This window comes from Mus musculus, chromosome 17 (assembly GCF_000001635.26).
Source record: "Mus musculus strain C57BL/6J chromosome 17, GRCm38.p6 C57BL/6J".
Lineage (NCBI taxonomy): Eukaryota > Metazoa > Chordata > Mammalia > Rodentia > Muridae > Mus > Mus musculus.
In genome coordinates this window covers 4,778,385-4,797,799 of record NC_000083.6, presented here as the reverse complement: position 1 = coordinate 4,797,799, position 19,415 = coordinate 4,778,385, and the positions used below count along the sequence as shown (strand labels likewise).

Below are 19,415 nucleotides of genomic sequence, written 5' to 3'. Positions count from 1 at the left end.
AGCCCAGTTAGGGGAACGGATCCACAGGCAGGCAACACATTCAGAGACTGTTGTTGAGAGGAACCCACATGAAGACTGAGATGCACATCTGCTACATATGACACACACACTCTCAAAGTGCTCTTGTTTTATTATTTCTTTTGATAGAAACTCACTGTGTAGCCCAGGCTGGCCCTGAACTTGTGGCATTCCTCTTGCCTTTAGCCTCTGATCACTGTGATTGCAGGAATGAGCTACCATGCCTTGCTTCATTCTGTGTTAAGGAGAGTAAAGACTCACTATTTCTCAGGAAAACAACCTTACAAATGATGTTGCTTTTCACACCTATGGTTGAACGGAAGTTTTATTTATTTATTTTTTAAGGTTTTCATTCTATTTGGTGTGTGTGTGTGTGTGTGTGTGTGTGATGTGTGTCACCCGTGAGAGCACATGCCATGGTGCAAGTATGGAGGTCAGAGGACAATTGCAGGAGCCTATTCTCTTTTTGCCACCATATGGGACTTGGGGACCAAACTCAAGAACTTCTCTGTCAGATTCAGCAGCAGGGATCTTCTTGTGCTGAGCCGTCTTGGTAGCCCAAATGCAGATTTTTCTGTTTACAAATGAATCTTTCAGCCGTTAATTGGACTTCTCTGACACAGTAATACATTTTTGAAGTTCTCTAGCTGGTTAAATGTAAAAGGATGAAAATTTAATTAGAATGTTTTTGGACAAATCATTTCACAGGGAACTTTTTCAAAATTATACTTTTATAATTGAAAAAGGTTTTTTTTTTTTTTTTTTTGAATTCCAGTGTTTGTAGCAATACTGCCTGGGAGGACTGGGATGACCGGCAATGTCATCCCTCTGTGTGTTTCTGACCTGTGGGGTCTGCACAGGCTCTCTCTGTAGGGTCCCTTTCTATGGATACCTGGGCCCTTTCAATAGATGCCTGGAGCCCTCACATGGCTAGTAGATCGGGGTGGGATAGAAGCCCAGTAAACCGTTGTTCACCAGACCTTTCAGGTGACTGCTACATGCTCCAGGTTCCCCAGCTATGTGAGTGCAGGACATAGAGTTTCCTTTTTGGAAAATCCCTTGGTGTAAGGCAGCAGCAGCCACACCCCTGCCAGCCAGCAAAGACACGAGTGGTTCTCACTTCCCAGTTTGTGGTAGCATTTAAAATGGACTTATATGCCTAAAACTCCTATTATCAGGGGTCAATCTTTTGCTCTTTTTTAAAAAAAATGCAATTATTTAATATTAAGATCTCTGAAAACTCCTAAGACCAACTGTCATTCCTATGTCACAGTTCTTCTGGGGGGGAGGGGAACGAGTGAAGTCATCATCCTGACCCTGGACAACATCCAGGGGTTCCTTCCCCAGGGACACCCAGGTCTCGGCACAGGGCAGGACAGCCCATCCAAATGCTTCCTGCTTCAGACAACTATCAGAGAGCTCAGCTGTTGGAGGTTTGTGATTTAGCAAAGCAGAGTGTCCTTGCCTACACACATCTCCAAAGACGGGATACACCTAAATGTCTCTCTTCTTCTAAGAGTGAATGAAGAGAGACAGAACCTTATCTCTTCAGACCTGTACCAGAGCCAGGTCAAAGTTTATGATAACCCCCTTGTATCTCCCAAAACCAGTCTATGCTAGCAGGAGGATTCAAGAGTGTACAGACATCTGAGAAGCAGAGTCTGACTTAGTGGCACAAACTCATAATCCCAGTTACACAGTAGTAGGATGCTTGCCTAGTAAGCATAAGGTCCTACATTTGCCCTCTTGTACCATACTCCCCCTGCCATCTACTTTTTGGCATGTGTCAATTTTCACTTAAAACTGTATCATCTACAGAGCAAAGGAATTCAAGGCTTGGTCTTGGCCTCCTGATACATTGTAGCCAGAATTACCTGGAAGTCAACCTCCTGATACACTGTAGCCAGAGTTACCTGGAAGTCAACCTCCTGATACATTGTAGCCAGAGTTACCTGGAAGTCAACCTCCTGATACATTGTAGCCAGAGTTACCTGGAAGTCAACCTCCTGATACATTGTAGCCAGAGTTACCTGGAAGTCAACCTCCTGATACATTGTAGCCAGAGTTACCTGGAAGTCAACCTCCTGATACATTGTAGCCAGAGTTACCTGGAAGTCCATCCACATTGCAGCTACTTGGGAGGCACTTATGATTGCCACCGTCATAATTTTACCATGTGAATTATTTTTTATCAGTATAATTTGATAGGACTGGTCTGTCCCTTTATCAGTTTGAGCCTGTCCTAATAGGAAAACACTGGCAGCATCAGTCATAAGGCAGACATTGATGGATTCAAATCCAGTTCAATTGTTGGTCCTTTCCCATCTCCAATTCTGGTTCTAAAAAGGGAAGAGTAACACACATTAAAATATGATGTGAATGTTTAGTCCCCAAAGATTTCAAATTCGAACTGCTTTATAAACTTAAATAACCATTTTTTCCCACTTGAAATTGTCTATGGGGCTTCTTTCCATTATGCGTGTTTACCAGGAGTTACCTTTTATTCACAGGTAGTATTCTATTTGAATGGTCACAATTTACCTGACCAGTGGCTGCCAGGTCTCTGAATTCTTTACTGTATCAGTGACAATGAACAGAGCCGCTGCAAGTATTTATGTATAGGTTTTGTGCGGTCATACATTTTCACTACTATTGATGATAAACCTGGCAGCAGAACAGCTGTGTAGCACAGCAAGTGCGCATGTCACTTATAAAGTGCAAAGCAGTTTTTAAAACTGACCCGACTGATTAGTTGCCTCCCCTCCAGCAGTGTGGTGGAGTTTCACAGGCCATTCGAAATGGTTTCCAACGGGATTAAGAAGAAAGGGACAAGGTGTTTGTTACAGGAAAAATAGATGTGGGGCTTAGTTACTCGTGTGGTCTGTAGCTACGGCCGATGGTCAGTGTGCTCTCACACAGCCTCTGAATGACCTTCGTCATCACTGTGTGCTGAAAATGTTATCACTAAGAGCTGATAGAAGATTCAGGACTGAATCTTCTTAATTTTTGCTGTCTCAGCTCCCAGCACCATCTAGTCTACCATGGCTCTCAATGTGCATTAATGGGCTCAACAGCAGGCATCACTAGTGGATGAGGATGGGTGGGTTCAACAGCAGGCATCACTAGTGGATGAGGATGGGTGGGCTCAACAGCAGGCATCACTAGTGGATGAGGATGGGTGGGTTCAACAGCAGGCATCACTAGTGGATGAGGATGGGTGGGCTCAACAGCAGGCATCACTAGTAGATGAGGATGGGTGGGCTCAACAGCAGGCATCACTAGTGGATGAGGATGGGGAGAACAAACAGCAGGCATCATTAATGGATGAGGTGCCACTGGAGAGTTACTTTGCTTCTTGTTTTCTACGTATTACCAGTGGTAATACATATTACCCAATAACATAGTAATTAAGGCAAATAATAAAATAATGGTTGTTGGAAGGTTGGTGAGATGGCTCAGCAGATACAAATGGTTGCCAGGCAAGCCTGATGATCTGAGTTCACTCTCTGGGACCCACATAAAGGGGCCAAGGAGAAAATTGCATCCAGTAGTTGTTTTCTGACATCCACTGGGCTCTCCTGTAGATAGACGCCTCCATTTAGCTGGCAATGGCACGTTCTTCCTCCCTCTCTCCCCTCTTCTCCTCTCCCCTCCCCTCCTCCTTCCCTTTCTGCCTTCCTTCCTTCCTTCCTTCCTTCCTTCCTTTCTTCCTCCCATCCCCATTTCCACCCTGAGGACAAATTCAGGTCCTCTTGAGTTTGAACCAGGACAGATTGATTGGCTCTAGCTCAAGTATTTTGTGGCTATGAGTGGGATGTTTCTATGGATTCTGTCTGTGCCCAGGAACAGTTCCTTCTCTTCAGGTGTGTACTTTGTTCTTCTTTGAAATGCATTTCTGGGTGCTGCTGCTATCCTTCAAATATCCTCATCTGCAAACCCAGACTGGATCAGGCCAGAGAGTTTATTTATGGTCATTTAAAGTGGAAGCAAATCTCATCGGCCATTCTACACATGATCACAACACAGAACTGTAGAAACAAGTACAGACTGCCCTAGGGAGGGGCGCTGTGGAGCTGGGGTGGTTCACAACCCAAGAAGAGACCACAGGATTGCAGGGGAAGAAGGCAGCATTCTAGGGGTGTCTGGGGCTGTAATGGGAGGCTGGGATTCAAGATGGCTCCTACTCTGTGACTCTGTGGGTAATTTGTTTGCACTGAGCTGTAGAGTGCTCAAACAGCATCTTCAGATTGGCCAGCTAACAATTTGTTTTCTATTTGATGCACCTGCTTCACGTTTCTTTTTCTCTCCTTTCCTGCCCATTGTTTTGATTTCGAAAATTATCCCCATGTCTTCCTTCCATCAACTCTTAAATTATAAATCCTTTTACTGGCCACTGGGGCTGAGCGGTTGTGGCAGCATTTAATGTAACACCTTAGTACGTATCTTTCTAGATGGTGCTTGAGCCTTAAGAAGTTATCTCTGAACCTGTCATAGTGCATGTACATCCCTTTAATCTCAGGACTTGGTAAGTAGAGGCAGGTGAAATTCTGTGAAGTTCAAGGACAGCCTGATCTACCTGGTGAATTACAGGATAGTCAAAAATACATGAGACCTGGTTGGGAAATAAACAAAACCAAAAAAAAAAAAACAAAAAACAAAAAACAAAAAACAAAAAAAAAACCCTCAAAAAACGCAAAACAGCTACCATTTTGTGGATGCCAGGGGACAGAGATCATCTGTGGGAGCAGAGCCAGAGGGGAGGGCTGGGACTGTTGAAATGTTAGAATTTAAGCTTTGGTCCTTTGAAAACAGGATCTTGAAACATCTTGATTCCTGTCCATTGGTCTGTAAGGTTTATGTAGGTAAACTTGGAAACAATGAAATCTAGACTGATTTAGAACGTGCCTTGGCTGCTATGGACTCACTCTGATGTGTGGCTTTGCTTGTGTTGAATTTGAGGATCCTGGAGTTGCTGCTGATGCTGTCTGTGAGCTAGATGGAAGAACACCATGTGGCTGCCGTGTAAGTGGACCTGTCTAATGGCGAATAAGATGTGGAAATCGTAGCCCTCCTCCCTCTTAGGGTTGTCGTCCTCGAGATGACTACTGCAGGAGGAGTCCTCCACCTCAGCACAGATCTTGAAGCAGAAGCTTCTCCTGAAGCTGGAGCCAGTCACTGTCTAGAGAAAGGAGAAGGGAAAGGTCTCTGTCTCGTGAGAGACATCTCAGGCTGTCTAGATGGATCCTTCTCTAGGTCTCATAGCACCCATACAGGAGGGTGTGCAGGAAATTAAAGGTTTGTGTGAGACATCATAAGCTTGCTTCATTTTAAAAATGCTTTAGCTGTTCAGATTTGTTTTGTCTCTCAGAACCGTGACACACAGAACATGCAATTCTCTATGGTTTCAAATGGATCACACGAGGCACGTGATATCAAGAATTGTTAACTTTACAGTGTTCTTTTAAGCAAGATTGAATTGGCTTTGAACTTTAGTTTTTCATACACCGAAATAAACCTAGATCCTGCGCAGTTGAGGTGTGATGTCCTAATGATCTAGAGACACCTGGCTTGGGTTGCATAAAGCTGTCATTCTTCCAGTAGCTGAGACACAGTGTGGCACTGTGGGTGAATTGATAAGCAGCGTTTAAGAGCTGCTGTGAACACAAGTCGGCAGGGAAAGCCAAGGAAATGCACTCAAGGTTTGCAAAGTGGTTCCTTCCTGGTTGCTACATGCGGATGCAGCGCTGTCGTAACGGCTTTATTTGGAAGTGTAAGACTAAGATACCAGTGTCCTATCGGTTTAAGGGTGCATTCTAGAGCCGAACTTTTCAGTTACTGCGCAAGATTCTTTTTCATGCCATTGTTTGTAATATGTTTGTGAGAATCCTTGGGATGAAAGTTTTGGTTACAAAACAAACCAAAACCAAACCCCCCAAACCAAAACCTACCAACCAGCCAGCAAAGTAGTTTAATTTCTATTAGAAAAATGAAACATCATTGTTATGTAAAAGTAATTTTTATATTTACTTGTATCGTGCTCATTTTTTCCTTCTTATTTTATTATTATCAATTCATTATTATTACTTTGTTTGCTACATTGTAAACTTTGGACATCATGAATGTTTTGGGTGACTTGACAGAAGGGAATTCAGATTCTAGAAGGAATTCTGGGCATGAGGGAGTTAGAGGAGAAGAATTCAAGAAAGGATGGCTTGAGAAAGACTCCACCCAGCACAGCTGAAGTTGAAGATGGAGTGGAGAGACTCCAGCTGGACGAGTGGGACCCACTCCCTTAGTGCCTCCTGAAGGCAGTGCAGCCCTGCAGACATCTTGACCTCAGGCCTATAGGACTGTGGGTCACAACAGCCAGTAATAATAAGCGCCTGATGTTTGAAGCTGAGTTAGTCTGTTGTAGCAGCTACAGGGAACTGATAGGTCCTGGCTTTTTCTCCGGACTTGTTGCAATAAGCCCCTGAAGCACGTGAGGGTGGCAAGGGTGAGTTTTGTCTGGTTCTGTTGGCTCTCCAAGTCTTCACGAAGCCCTCGCTTTTCCTGTTTGTTGTTCTACAGGCCCCGCTTATTTTTTTACTTCTGCTTGCTCATGTTGCTCAATTTGATTTCTTGTCAAGTTCTGTAAGGTATTTACTCAGTTTCTGATTTGAGAGCATTCTTTTTTCCTAACATAAGCATTTAATACTATCAAATTTTTTATAACTCATCGATTGCGTTCTGATGTGGGATGTTTTCACGCTCACTCAATTCAAAAGATTTTCTAATTTTCTAAAGATTCCGTAACTGAATCACATATTATTTAGAAGTATATTACTTATTTACAAATACTTGGGTGCTCTCCAGAAATATTTCTGTGTTATTGATCTCTAGTTTAATTCTGCCTTGAGTATGTATACTTGGTAGATTTATTTTCTTCTAAATTCAAGTTGAGGTTTTTTTTGTCCAAGTAAGGCCTGTTTCAGCAAATGTTCTGTGTATATCTGCAAGTTACATACATTCTGGTTTTGGGCAGAGTGTTTTGTTAATATATGTATATATGTATATATATATACATGTATATGCATATGTATATGCATATGTATATGTATGTATAGTCATATCAGCTTTCTGTTTGATTATTTGTTAATTGTCTAGAGAAAAAAATTGAAGTCTCCAGTAGAATGGTAGAGTTATAGATTTCTCTTTTGATTTGGCTGGCTTTTGCCTTATGTAATTTGAAGTTTTGCTGCAGGGCACATACATATTGTGTGGCCCTTTTAGAGGATGAACCCCAAAACCATTACCCAATGCTCCTTTTATCCCTAATGTCATGGAATTGGTCTGAGACTGATGTACCAATACTGTTTTTCTCTTGACCAGTGCTTGCATGGTGTACCACTTTTGAAAAGTCATTTTATCCATCTATCTCTATAGCTAAAGGAGGCAGAGTCACATCTTACCATTTATCTACTTGGCCAATTATTGTCTGTGTTGCATTCTCCTTAGCAATGAACAAGGGATCTGTGGCCTGTTTCTTCTCTAGCATTTTATAACATTGTCTGTAACATTGTCTGAATTTTTATGCGTACTATTTGGGGAGAGGGGTGAGTTTCGGGCAGTTTTTCTAAGACTTAGTCTTCTTCATAATCTTATACTTGGGAGATTAAATCTATAATCTTTAGGTTTATGTTTTGCTGGGCTTAAGAACAGCATCTTACCCAGCTCTTTAAAAACTGCCTCTGTCAGTCAGGAGAGAGTCCAGGCACAGAAACAGAACCATCAGAAGCTGCACTCACTCCCACGAGGATATGGACAGGCTCACAGATTTGTCACAGGTGTTTGACTGTATACATCCCTGGGCTGGTTCAGTGCTCCAGGGAAGGTTGAATCAACAAGACAGACACAACAGAAGAGAAAACCACTTGCATGGATGGGTCAAGTGCTGGCTACTTTTCTTAAGTTGATACAATCTAGCACCATCTGGGAGGGGGAAACGTCAAAGAGAAATGCCTCCATCAGTTTACATGCTGGCAAGTCTGTGGTACATTTTCTTGATTAGTAATTGATGTGGGAGAGTCCAACTCACAGTGGGCAATATCACCCCTCCGTAGGTGCTCCTGGGCTAGCTAAGAAAGCCAGCTGAACATGCCACGGGTGCAAGCCAGTGAGCATCATTCCTCTGTGACTCTTTTCTTCTTCTGCATCCCTTCCCGACTCCTGGTTCCTGCCTTGAGTTTCTGCCCTAGTTCCCTCAACGATGGACAACAAGATGGAAACATCAGCCAAACAAACCCCTTTCTTTCCAAGTTTCTTTTGCTCAAAATGTTCTATCACAGCGGCAGAAATCAAGCCAGGACAGTGGCAACCCTTGACATCTCTTATTGCCTCCAAAGCTTTGTCATTGGTGGCAGGGTCTTAAAGCAGAATCTCACATCCTCCAACATGGAGCTAAAAGTCCACTTTACCTAAGGGATGAGGATGCTAGAAAAGGAAGATCAACAGGAGCAGGCTGATGCTTTAGGGCAAATCACCTGGCATGTAAATGATAAATTATTTGCGCGTCAAGAACATTCTGCGACACTGGTCTTCTGAGTGGAGAGAGGATAATGAGCGTACAACAGCTACTTCTGCCCTGCGAATCTGGCACCAAATGTCTCTTGCAACACACAACAGTCCAAATTTAGACATGGGCTAAAACTAGCCAAAGTGGTCCAGCCTGGCTAAGTCCTCATGCTGCAAACTTACCTGAGCACCTCAGTCTTTCCCTCCAGTGACAAACCCTGGGCCTTTTCTTGCTGTCTGCTCCCCTTTGTGTTTTATCTCAAACTTTTATCCCTTTATGCTTTTAGATCTCTTGTCTTTGCTTTTTCTGGATATTTTCTTTATCATCTATTTTCCAGTTTGCTAAATCTGTCTTTGACCTCTTGAATCCACCATTAAATCCACCTACCAAATCTTGACTTTTAATTACTTTTCTGTGGAAAATTCTTTATTCCTTTTATAGTTTTGTGTTCTCAGCTGAAATTGTCTATATTCTCATTAGTTTCCTTGAACATACTAATCATAGTTACTTCCATTCCCATGTTGCATGATTTAACATCTTGATTTCTTTGCTTCCCCCATTCTTGTCTTTTACTGATTGATTTGCCTTGTTATTTCTTTTAACTTTTTAATTGGCTGTTTATGAGTTTCACATCATGCACCCCAATCCCTCTCATCTCCCTTCAGATCCACGCTCTGCCCTTGTAACTGTCCCGCCAAAGAAAAAGAAGCAAGCAACAAAAACAAACAAAAGCCAAACATAAACAACGTAGCCTGGAAGTATGTATACTATACTATACTTTGTTTCTACCTTCCCATGATGGAGTCACAGACATAACTGGCTATTTTCTATATATTATACTATGCTATCGCTACTAAGTAGGTAGATGTAGGCCACATTACTACTGAATATCATAAGCAACTGAAGAGGCATTAACTCTTCCTGTTCACAAATGCCCTTTTCCATTCCTTCTTCCATGACTAATAACTCATGATTCCCTAATGGCTTTAGCTCCTGGAATAAACAAATGGGAATCTCAGGTCTAGCGTAGGCATAGGGTTCCCTGGCAAGGTTCACATGGAGGACTGAATGGATAACCCTGGTCACAAAAGTAACATATGTATCAGGCTTCTCTTGGTTTTGCAACACCAGTGAATTTGGATACAAATTAATCCAAAAGTGAGGCGATCTATATCAGGTCAGCATGCATGATCCTTGATGTAGCCAGCAGAACGGGAGTGGGGACTCATCTATGACTCGGACATGATTACCATCGTGTAGTTTTTGCATGTCCCCCAGGGCGTCAACAACAGGTCACAGCTGGGCCTGGCATATAAGGAACGACCAATCTGGGAACTTCATTTTCTACATTGATTTGTTATGCACAGGCCAACAACCCTTCTATGATCTTCGTCTCTCTACCTGTGCAATGGATATCACATCAGTTGACTTTTCAAGTTTTACAATAGCCAAGGCACCACTCATTAGCATATTTCATTATTACGAGAACTTTCTATGGAAATAACGATAAAGATATTCTGGCTACATCTGTTGGTTAGTCTCTGCTTTTCTGCCATCATCTTTGTTGGGATGGTTCCCTGATCAATTCTTATCAAACCCTACAAGGTAAGGGCTATAGCTGCCCATTTCAGGGGGAAATTAAATGTGCTGAAGGTTTAGAATGGGGATGGTGGGGAGGGCATAGCTGGAAGAGCACTTGCCACACAGCACGAAGACCTGAGCTTGGATTTGCCCATATGAAAGTAGCCAGCTGTGCCTGTGACTTCATCATGGGGAGGTAGAGACAAGAGATCCCTTGGGGGCTTGCTCATCAAAGAGTCTGGCTGAGTTGGTGCAGTGAGAGACCCTGTCTCATAATAATAAGAAAGGTGGGGAGTGACTGGAGAAGATTCTTGGTGGTGTCCTCTAGCCTCTAAATATCTACATGCACACCCACACACATGAACCTGTATGCACTAACATGCATATCTGCATATCACACACACTCCACACACACATACCCACAGAAAGATTCAAAATGAATTTTTCAAGGTACTACAGAAAATGGTAGGTTCCGGAGAATGTATTAAGGCCAGTATCAATTTAACTCAAAGGCATGTATCTTCAGTGCTACATATCAAATCCAAGACTTGGCAAATGTTAGGTAGGTGCATCATTTCTGGGCCTCAATTGTGTGTATGCGTATATGTTTATATGTATGTCTGTCTGTATGTGTGCATGTGTGTGTGTGTTCATGTGTGTGTTTGTATGTGTGTGTGTGTTTGTATGTGTGTTTGTATGTGCTTGCATGTGCATGTGTGTTTGTATGTGCTTGTATGTGCATGTGTGGTTGTATGTACATGTGTTTATATGTGTGTGTGTTTGTATGTGCATGTGTGTTTGTGTGTGTGTGTGTGTGCTCATGCACAGGCACTTACTTTAGCATGTGTGTGGGTGTCAGAGGACAGTCTGGATAATCCCAGGTGTGGTCCTCATCTTCTTCTCTGTTGTTGCAGGATTCCTCCCACCTCTTCCTTCTGTCTCCCCACAGTAACATTGGGATAACACACAAGCACTTCCACACTTGGCTTTTCATGGATTCTGGGGATTTGAACTTAAGTCCTCATGTTTGCATACCAAGCACCTTATCTTTTGAGCCATCTTCCCAGCCAAGTGACAGCTGCCTGACAGAAAAAACAAACAAACAAACAAACAACAACAACAACAACAAGCCCCCAAAGTTCCCCCCCCAAATCCAAGAGATGTCTGGGAAAGAGTACATGACACCCTGTCCCCTGCAGAAGAGAGTGGGAAAGCTTGGTCTCCTGCCTAAGCTCCTCAGTGCTTTCTGTGGGATCGCAAGAGTCAGGAGCACAGGGCTCCTGGGGGTGGGGAGGCAGTTGACTCTGGCTGCTTGCCTGCTGTGTACCCCACTTTCTCCTCCTGAGTAGGTTTTATGCAGCCTGAGCTCCCCGGGGAGCAAGGCACTTCTCCTTCGCTCCAGTCTTGAAGTTCCAGCTCTCTGTGGGGAATAGCACCATGCAATCAGTGTGCAGACCGAACCCGAGTGTCACCAAGCAAGTATTTCACATTTCATGTTAAATCATATCCTAACACAAGTGTGAAGAAGTGGGATCAAGTGAGAAATATACATTTAAAGGGCTGAGATGGCTTTGAATGAGGGTGAAATCCAGCCATGCTCTCCCGGTCCCTTCTCGGGGCGTCTGGGAACCCCATTCTGTGTGCTGAATGTCCAGAGATGCACGAGGATCGAGAGGTGTTGAGGTGAGATGGGGCGTGCTGTCGGGATGGAAAGTGCTAGACACAGTGGCTATCAGACTCTGTGGTTTAAGGAAAGAGATTTCTCTGATTATACATAAATACCCACAGCTGAAGGAGGGCGGGGCAAGGAGGGAGGGGTGAGAAGGGCGGGGCGAGGAGGGTGGGTAAAGAGGACAGGTGTGTGTGTGTGTGTGTGTGTGTGTGTGTGTGTGTGTGTCAAGGAGAGCAGAGAGCAGGGCAGGGAGAACAGGCATCTCTAGGACAGCCCAGCATACTTGCAGGATGACTCAGTGCTGGGCACGCAAGCCACTTTTCTTAGACACTTCCTTCATGGAATCTCCTGCTTGCCCGCAGCTTATGCAGCCTCATAGAGAGGCATGGAGTTCTGGAAGGTGCTCTCCCTGCTGGCTTGTATTCTGGTTTGCTTCTGATTAGAGTGGTGTGTGTCATGTAACTTGCTGTGCACAGCTCTTGTGGAGAGGCAGGACCCTAGTGTATGCCCGCCACCCCCTTGCTCTGTGAGTTGGAGTTCTCTGCAGGATCAGGAGGCAGGCCCTGGGTGCCAGGAGAGCTAGCTCAGAGTCAGGGTGGGGATACATGACACCTTGCCTGCGAGCCCAGCACCCTGGGGACAGAAGCAGGTGGCAGCTGAGGCCAGCCTTGCAAGAGGATCCACAGGGCCCTAGGGCTGTGCTAAGAGGAGAGAGCTTATTTTTAGTTGTTGGATCTTCCCTATTTATATTTCGTAAGTGTTGGCTTGTTTATCTAAGAGGCTGTAGAGCTTAAAAGCTTATATATATATATATATATATATATATATATATATATAATAAAAATTAAAAAATGTAATTTTGCAGCAAACACTGTAAGAATAACTTTGTGAAAATAAAATGATTTTCTTTCTCTTCTTTTTCTTCCTCCTCCTCTTCCCCCTCTTCCTCTTTCTCTTCTTCCTCCTACTTCTCCTCCTCTCTCTCCTTCTCCTCTTTCTCCTCTTCCTCCTCTTCCTCTTCTTTTTCCTTCTCTTTTTCTTTTTTTAAGAACAGGGTCTCATTTTTTTTTAATGTTCCAGGCTAGCCATGAACTCACTGTGCAGCTGAGGAAGATCTTGCTGTCCTCTTTCCTCCTTGAGGCCTGAGATTACCAGGGCATACCTCCATGCCTGGTTTATAGAGTGCCAGGGATAGAACACAGGGCATTCTACAGGCTAGGCAAGCACTCTATCCACTGAGCTATGCCCAGCCAATCATTTCAATCACTGTTTCTCTTTGGGGCTCTCTGTATGCTGTATGTGCCCAACTACTATACCATCCCAGTGGTACTGTCCTGATGGGTGGACAGTCGCCCGGACAACATCAGGGATGTCCTTTCTCGTCACTCATTCTGAGTCTTCATGGATGGGAGGGAACAGAAATTGCTGTATACTATAGGGGCCAATCAGGCAGCTACAAACACTTGGCACCTTCACAGGAATTTCACAGCATTCTGGAGTCTGGCAGGCTGAGGTCAAAGTGTTGGCAGGGTTGCTTTTAGTCCTTTGCTTGTAGATAGACTGTGTCCTCACGTGGCCTCTTTTCTGTGTGTCTGTGTTACAACCTTTTCTTATAACAGCTTTGGCCACATGTACAGGATTAGAGCCCACCCTGGGGGCCTCGTCTTAATTTTCTTCTAAAGGCCCTCTCTTTTTAAGGGCTCACATTCCAAGGTATCAGTGATTGGGACTTCCAACAAGAGCATGGGGCAGGCTAATAGGATAGGGGTGGAGACACAACTTAGCCTGTGACATCAGTAAAATGAAATGGCCCAACTGCCAAGGGGAAGAGAAGACAGTTGAAGACGCATGCTGCCTTGGTAGTGCAGGCTGCAAACCTGCTTAGTGGTACCCTCCCTGCCATGATGCTCCTGTTGGACCTAATTTTCATCCAAATCTTCTGTTTCCTTGACCTTTGACCCATTTCATCTTCACTAACCAACACTGGCCTCTTACAGGCTATCCTTTTTTTTCCTGTTTGGACCCCTGGAAAAGGAGGTGTGTGTGTGTGTGTGTATGTGTGTGTGTGTGTGTGTGTGTAGAGGCCAGACAACAATGTTGGGTCTAATTCCTCAGGTGCCATCCACTTTGTTTCTGAGATGAAATCTCTCACTGGTCTGGAACTCAGGGAGTCGGCTAGCCTGGCTGCCTACTAAGCCCCAGGTAGCCTCTTCTCTCTACCTCCCCAGGGTTGAGGTTATACACTGCCACTGTGCCTAGCTCTTTTGTGGGTTCTAGGGGTACTGAACTTGCTGCTGTATTAAGGCACATGGCTGAGCTGTCATGGTAGTCTGAAAAAATGATCTTGTTGGCAATGAAATTCCAGTTCAAGTTGTAATCCTTTCAGTTTAAGGCCTAAAGCAGACCATCCCTCCTTCACACCGATGCAGCCTTGGTGCCATCTGTGTCTTGGAAGGGGCTGGGGTTAAGAATATGGGCCTGGAGGGGGGACTGTAGGGCTCAAGTCTTGAGAGTACCAAGAGCTGCTCTGAGGACGAGCTTGGGAGATTTCAGTGTTTCTGTGAGAAGCCCCCTTCTCCCCTACAAACTTGTGCCATGCTGTAATCTCATTCTGCAGGCTGAATGAACTTAATTGTGACCCGAATGGAAACGAGGGTCCCATTTCCTCTCTGTGCTCCCCTACTTACTGAACGAAGCTGACATGCGGCATTTAAAAAGGATACGCTGGGCTGTGGTGTCTGGGATGGCGGTTGCTGGGATGGAAGAGGTGGCAAAGTGAAGAATGGACATTGCCAGTGAGAGGGAGCAACTGGGTGGGGGGCATAGCTAAAGAACGTGGGGAGACAGATGGCCTCTGACCCTTTCAGGCCTTTACTTGGGGCTTATATCTTCTCTTCATTTCTTGCCCCTTCAAGGAAAATGCTTTGCAAATCAGAAGGTCAAGACTCTTCCAGGTGGAGAACCCTTTGGAATGGGCAGAAGTCCACTTAGTCATTCTAATGCTCCCTGGTCCCAGCAAGCCTCCAGATGTTCCCAAATGTCCCATGCCCTCTGCGCCCAGACCACCTACCACGGGAATATGGAATGGTTTCACCTCTCTCCAGAGACAGAGGTGGCCTGATATAGAAGAGAGGTATCCAGTCAACTGTAACCTGGTTACTGTCTTCTGTTAAATGCAAGCATCTCATCAGGGGGCCCGGCACATTACCAGTTGAACAATTAACAGTTACTCTGTTTTCATACCCCTCTTTCAAGGTGTTTAGTCTTTCCCCTTTGGTTCACAAAGTGTACTGAAGACCTACTATGAGTCAGTACACGTGCTAGCTCTTGGACCCAAGGATTACCAAGTATTCTTTGAGACTTTGAGAGTGCATTGTTAGCCTGGGGGAATAGGCATTAAATAAGCAAGCAAACCAAACCAAATCTAAAAAACAAACCCAAATCAAAACAAAACAAACCCACAAAACCAAAAAATCAAAAACCAAACAGAAACAAAAACCCCACACCACCACCACCACCACCACCAACCCCCCCAAGTATGACAAACATTATAAGGACGGCAGGGATAGCAATCAAATGTCCAAGCAAATTGCAAGCTACAACCCCAGTGTACTCTGCAGAGAACAGGCGGGTGCCAGGTTGGCTAAGGGGTCAGGGGTTCTTTGCTTATCGGAGCTGCTCTTCTGCTGAAGTCTAACGTGGTCACTGACTTAACAGAAGCCCGTGGCTGAAGAGCTGAGCAGATTCCTCACGTGGTGAGGCAAGGCTATGTAAGGTGCTGAAAGTAGGCTTGGGTATCAGCGTATGGAGCTTGGATTTTGCTCTACAAGTAGCAAGCAACCTCATGAGATAGTTAGCAGTCATACACAGCAACACTGTGTAACAAACAGGAGGGAGAACAAAAAAATCTCAGGGCTTCCCAGGGACAGATGACTGTTTTTATCTCATGTCCCAGCTCCCTCTATGTCATCTGCAGTCACAGGCCTTAGGGCTTCACTGTGGGACTTAGCTGAGGGCATCCCTCAAATCTGGGACATGCCTTTCTCATATCAGAGGCCAAAGAGCCCCAGATGATCCTGATTGCTGTCTTTGATCACAGTCACGGAGCCAAGGCCCAGCCTCTGTGAGGGGACAGCAGGTCTCCATGAGCTTGAGTAAGCAAGGGACAAGGAGTCAGGATTAGGGCCAAGAGAAAGAGGCTTAAAGGAGAGCAGGCATTTCAGGCACCTGTGGGGAGTGCGGAGATGCACTGATGTGGGTGGAAGGGCCAGGAGTGAGCTCAGAGGCCTTCAGGCAGGTGATGATCCCTGGCTGAAGAGATAAAGGAGGAGGTGGAGAAAAGAGAGTCAGTATTTCAAAGGTGAAATAGAGAACTATCTCTGTCCACGTGGGCTAGGTCTGAGCACGCTCAGTTTGAGATTCCTTGGCCCCACCCATGTAGGGATGTCATATCTGGCCTCGTTCAGTTCTACATACCAGAAAACAGCTATATAGCCCAAATCTCAGCTTATTCCAAAATCTAAGTCCAGCAAGCCCTAGATATAACTTGATTACCACCACCACTAATATTTTTTCTCTACCTGTGCCCTCAACTTCCTTCAGAATGTGATCTAAGAGCTATCCTGAGAGTAACAGTGGGCATTAGCTCTGAGAGTTCGTTTCCCAACTCTTAGGGTACAGAGATATTGAAAGCCAACACTGTTCACGGGGAACACCTCTTCCCAAGTCTTCTCAGGTTAAGAGAAAACGAGAGAAAACGTCCTTGTCGCCTTCCACCCCGAGTCTATTGGTTCCCCAGACCAAGGCCCAACACAAACAGCTCTAGTTTGTTCTGAAACTGGCAAATATGGCCCAGGATGGGGAGCAGCTGTAATTGCAAAAAGCTCTTGGCCCACTGAGACAGGCTTTAATCCTTTTTTAGGCACACAGCATTCTTTGAGTATGGCTTTATTTTCTATAAATTATTATCATGCAAGGGCACTCAGTGTTTAGAATATAAAACAAGATGGACCCAGGCTTCCTGCTGTGTTCCCCACAGTGGTTCCAGGGTAAGGATAGTTTCTGCAAACACTCCGTGTGTTTGTAAAACACATTATGGCTAGAGTCTTGACTGCTCCCTTCCTTCCCCAGGTAATATCCCCAACCCACAGTTAAAGTTACTGGAACAAGGGACAAGACCTCTTGGAACGTCAGATGTCTCAGCAGCAATGAGGCAAGCGTGGAGATGTTTGGTCTTAACATGTTACTAAGAATGTAGGTGATTGATAGTCCACCTGAATGATATCTCACAAATAATTCTCTCAGAGCATACCAGAAAACAGCTATATAGCCCAAATCTCAGCTTATTCCAACATCTATAGATATAACTTGATTACCCCCACCACTAATATTTTTTAGTGTGTGTGTGTGTGTGTGTGTGTGTGTGTGTGTGTGTGTATGTGTAGGTTTGCATACTTTTGGAGATCAGAGGTCAGACACAGTGTGGTTTCTCAGGGGCTCTTCACCTTGAGTTTTTTCAGACAGGTTCTTTCACAGGCCTGGAACTCAGTGATTAAGCAGGCAAATTGGCCACTGAACTCCAGGGACCCCCCCCCCCTCGCAAGGTGGCTGTCCTAGCCACCCCCCACCCCAGTGCTATGTTTACAAGGGTGTACCACTCTGCCTGGCTTTTTAATGTAGATGCTGGGTCTTGAACTTGGAACAACTTCATGTTTGTAACTTTACCAACCCCCTCCCTAGCCCCCCAGTTATTTTTTGGATGTGAATTCCAGGGGGCTGTATCCTCTTGTCATTTCTCAAACCACTTGTCATTTCTCAAACCATCTGTCTGGAGAGCACAAAGGAAGTGTTTGCTGAGCAGAGCAAAGGTAGTTCCCCCTGTGGCTGGAAGACTACATCCCTCTACAGCTTCCACCCGTGGGAGGGGAAAATATTGAACGTGGAGTGATTTAGCCAGGCTGTGGCAAACGTGGGCTCTGAGGTCACAGAACAAGGGCAGGAGTCCTGGCTGGGGCATCTCAGCTGAGTGTCTTTAAAACCTGATTCCCTCACGGAGCAGATGCAAAACAAAAGAATACAACGTATAAGAAGCTTTTAGAGAGTGTCAGATCGTCTCAGTAACACTAACAGGATAGGGCCATGAGCGAACCCCAAGTCCTTCCAGCTGACCTTTGTTAGAAACCATGGTCCTCTGTGAATATCCATTGCAGAGAACTTTGAAGGAAATACAGCCATGGTATTTTTCTTTGAGTGCCCAGGCTTGAGTCCTGTGGTCCAATTAGAACCCCTGGGCAAAGTGAGATATAGAGACCAAAGGATGTTGGCTTGTCTGGTCTATGTAAGAACCTTGGAAAGGGTCTGTATAGTTCTCCAAGTCGCACACACCCTAGCTGGCTCTTCCAGGTTTGGTTTATGCCCTAGTTTGAGTCTCAGGTTTGGGGATCACAAGGTGCTTGGCCGGGAGGGGTGGATTAGATGTTCTGCCGAGAAAGGTGCACCTGTCTATGTCAGTGTTTGAAGGAGTGTTAGCCAAGGACCCCACACAAGGCAGGGGAGGGGGCTGTGGCTGTGAACAGGAAGATCTGACTGTGACTCCTTGCCCTGTGTTGTGTGGGAAAGCCTAGACTCTTCAACTGAAAGGCAAGGGCCAGGGCGGCCTCTCCGATTTGCTTTCTGCATTCTTCTGGCTACCAGAAAGAATGTGCTAGAAGAGTACTCACCCACGGAAGGAATGAAGTTCTGACATCTTGCTACAGCGTGACTGCACCTTGAAAAACAGCTTTAATAAATGATGACGTCACTCACCAAAGGGGCAGGTACGGTACTGTTGTACTTCTGGGAGGTTAGGGTAGACATGCTGGGACAGAGGGAGACGGAGGTCACCGGGAGCATTTTCTGGCTTCCCGGTTTCAGCGTGAGATGAGAGTGAAGTTCTGGAGATGGGTGGTGGTTAATGGTTGCACAGACTTAACACCACTGGGGTTAAAATGAGGCATATTATGCTACATCCACTGTAAGATGCACCCCCCCCTGAAAGATATGGTATAAATAGGTTGTAATATGGGATTCTAAACTCCTTTGCTATTTTTCAGAGGGAGAGAGACCAAAGGACAGTAGGAGCTAAGTTGTATGTCTGTTGGACCTGGTTGGTGTCTTCTGGCTTGGCAGGTACTAGGTAGGGCTCAGTCGGATCCAGAGGCCTACCTTTGGCTGGTCCTCGAACTCTTTCCTGTTAACATAATGTATAGGGTTTCTCCCATTCGGCCGCTAACCTCCTCCTCATAGCACTTAAACACCCAGGTTCCACTTAAAAAAAAACCCAAAAAACAAAAACCCTAATTCTATTCTAACTGCCATCTTTGTTTACTTGTGTAAACAACAGGAGCAGATCCTATTTGGTTATCACTTAAATGCTAAAAAAGAAAGAAAAACAACAACAACAACAACAACAAAAAACACCAATAAGAGGGGAAAACGTGGAAGGAAAACCATCTCTGTGTGTGCGGATTTTGAAAAAACACCCTTCTTGACAATAAACAGCCGGGCTGGGAGGGCGCGGCTGGGAGTCTTTGGAGGGGGCGTGCTGCTCTG

The 19,415-nt window shown here is 45.0% G+C and overlaps 1 long non-coding RNA gene across 1 annotated transcript; it reads right to left on the bottom strand.

The window, feature by feature from the left end:
* Window positions 1-330: 330 nt before the first annotated feature.
* Gm34371 (predicted gene, 34371) lies at window positions 331-3,090 on the bottom strand. Its single transcript, NR_168645.1, has 3 exons — window positions 2,759-3,090; window positions 2,127-2,357; window positions 331-665 (listed from the first exon to the last, which is right to left on the bottom strand). It is a non-coding gene; the product is annotated as a predicted gene, 34371 (long non-coding RNA).
* Between the last annotated feature and the right edge of the window lie 16,325 nt (window positions 3,091-19,415).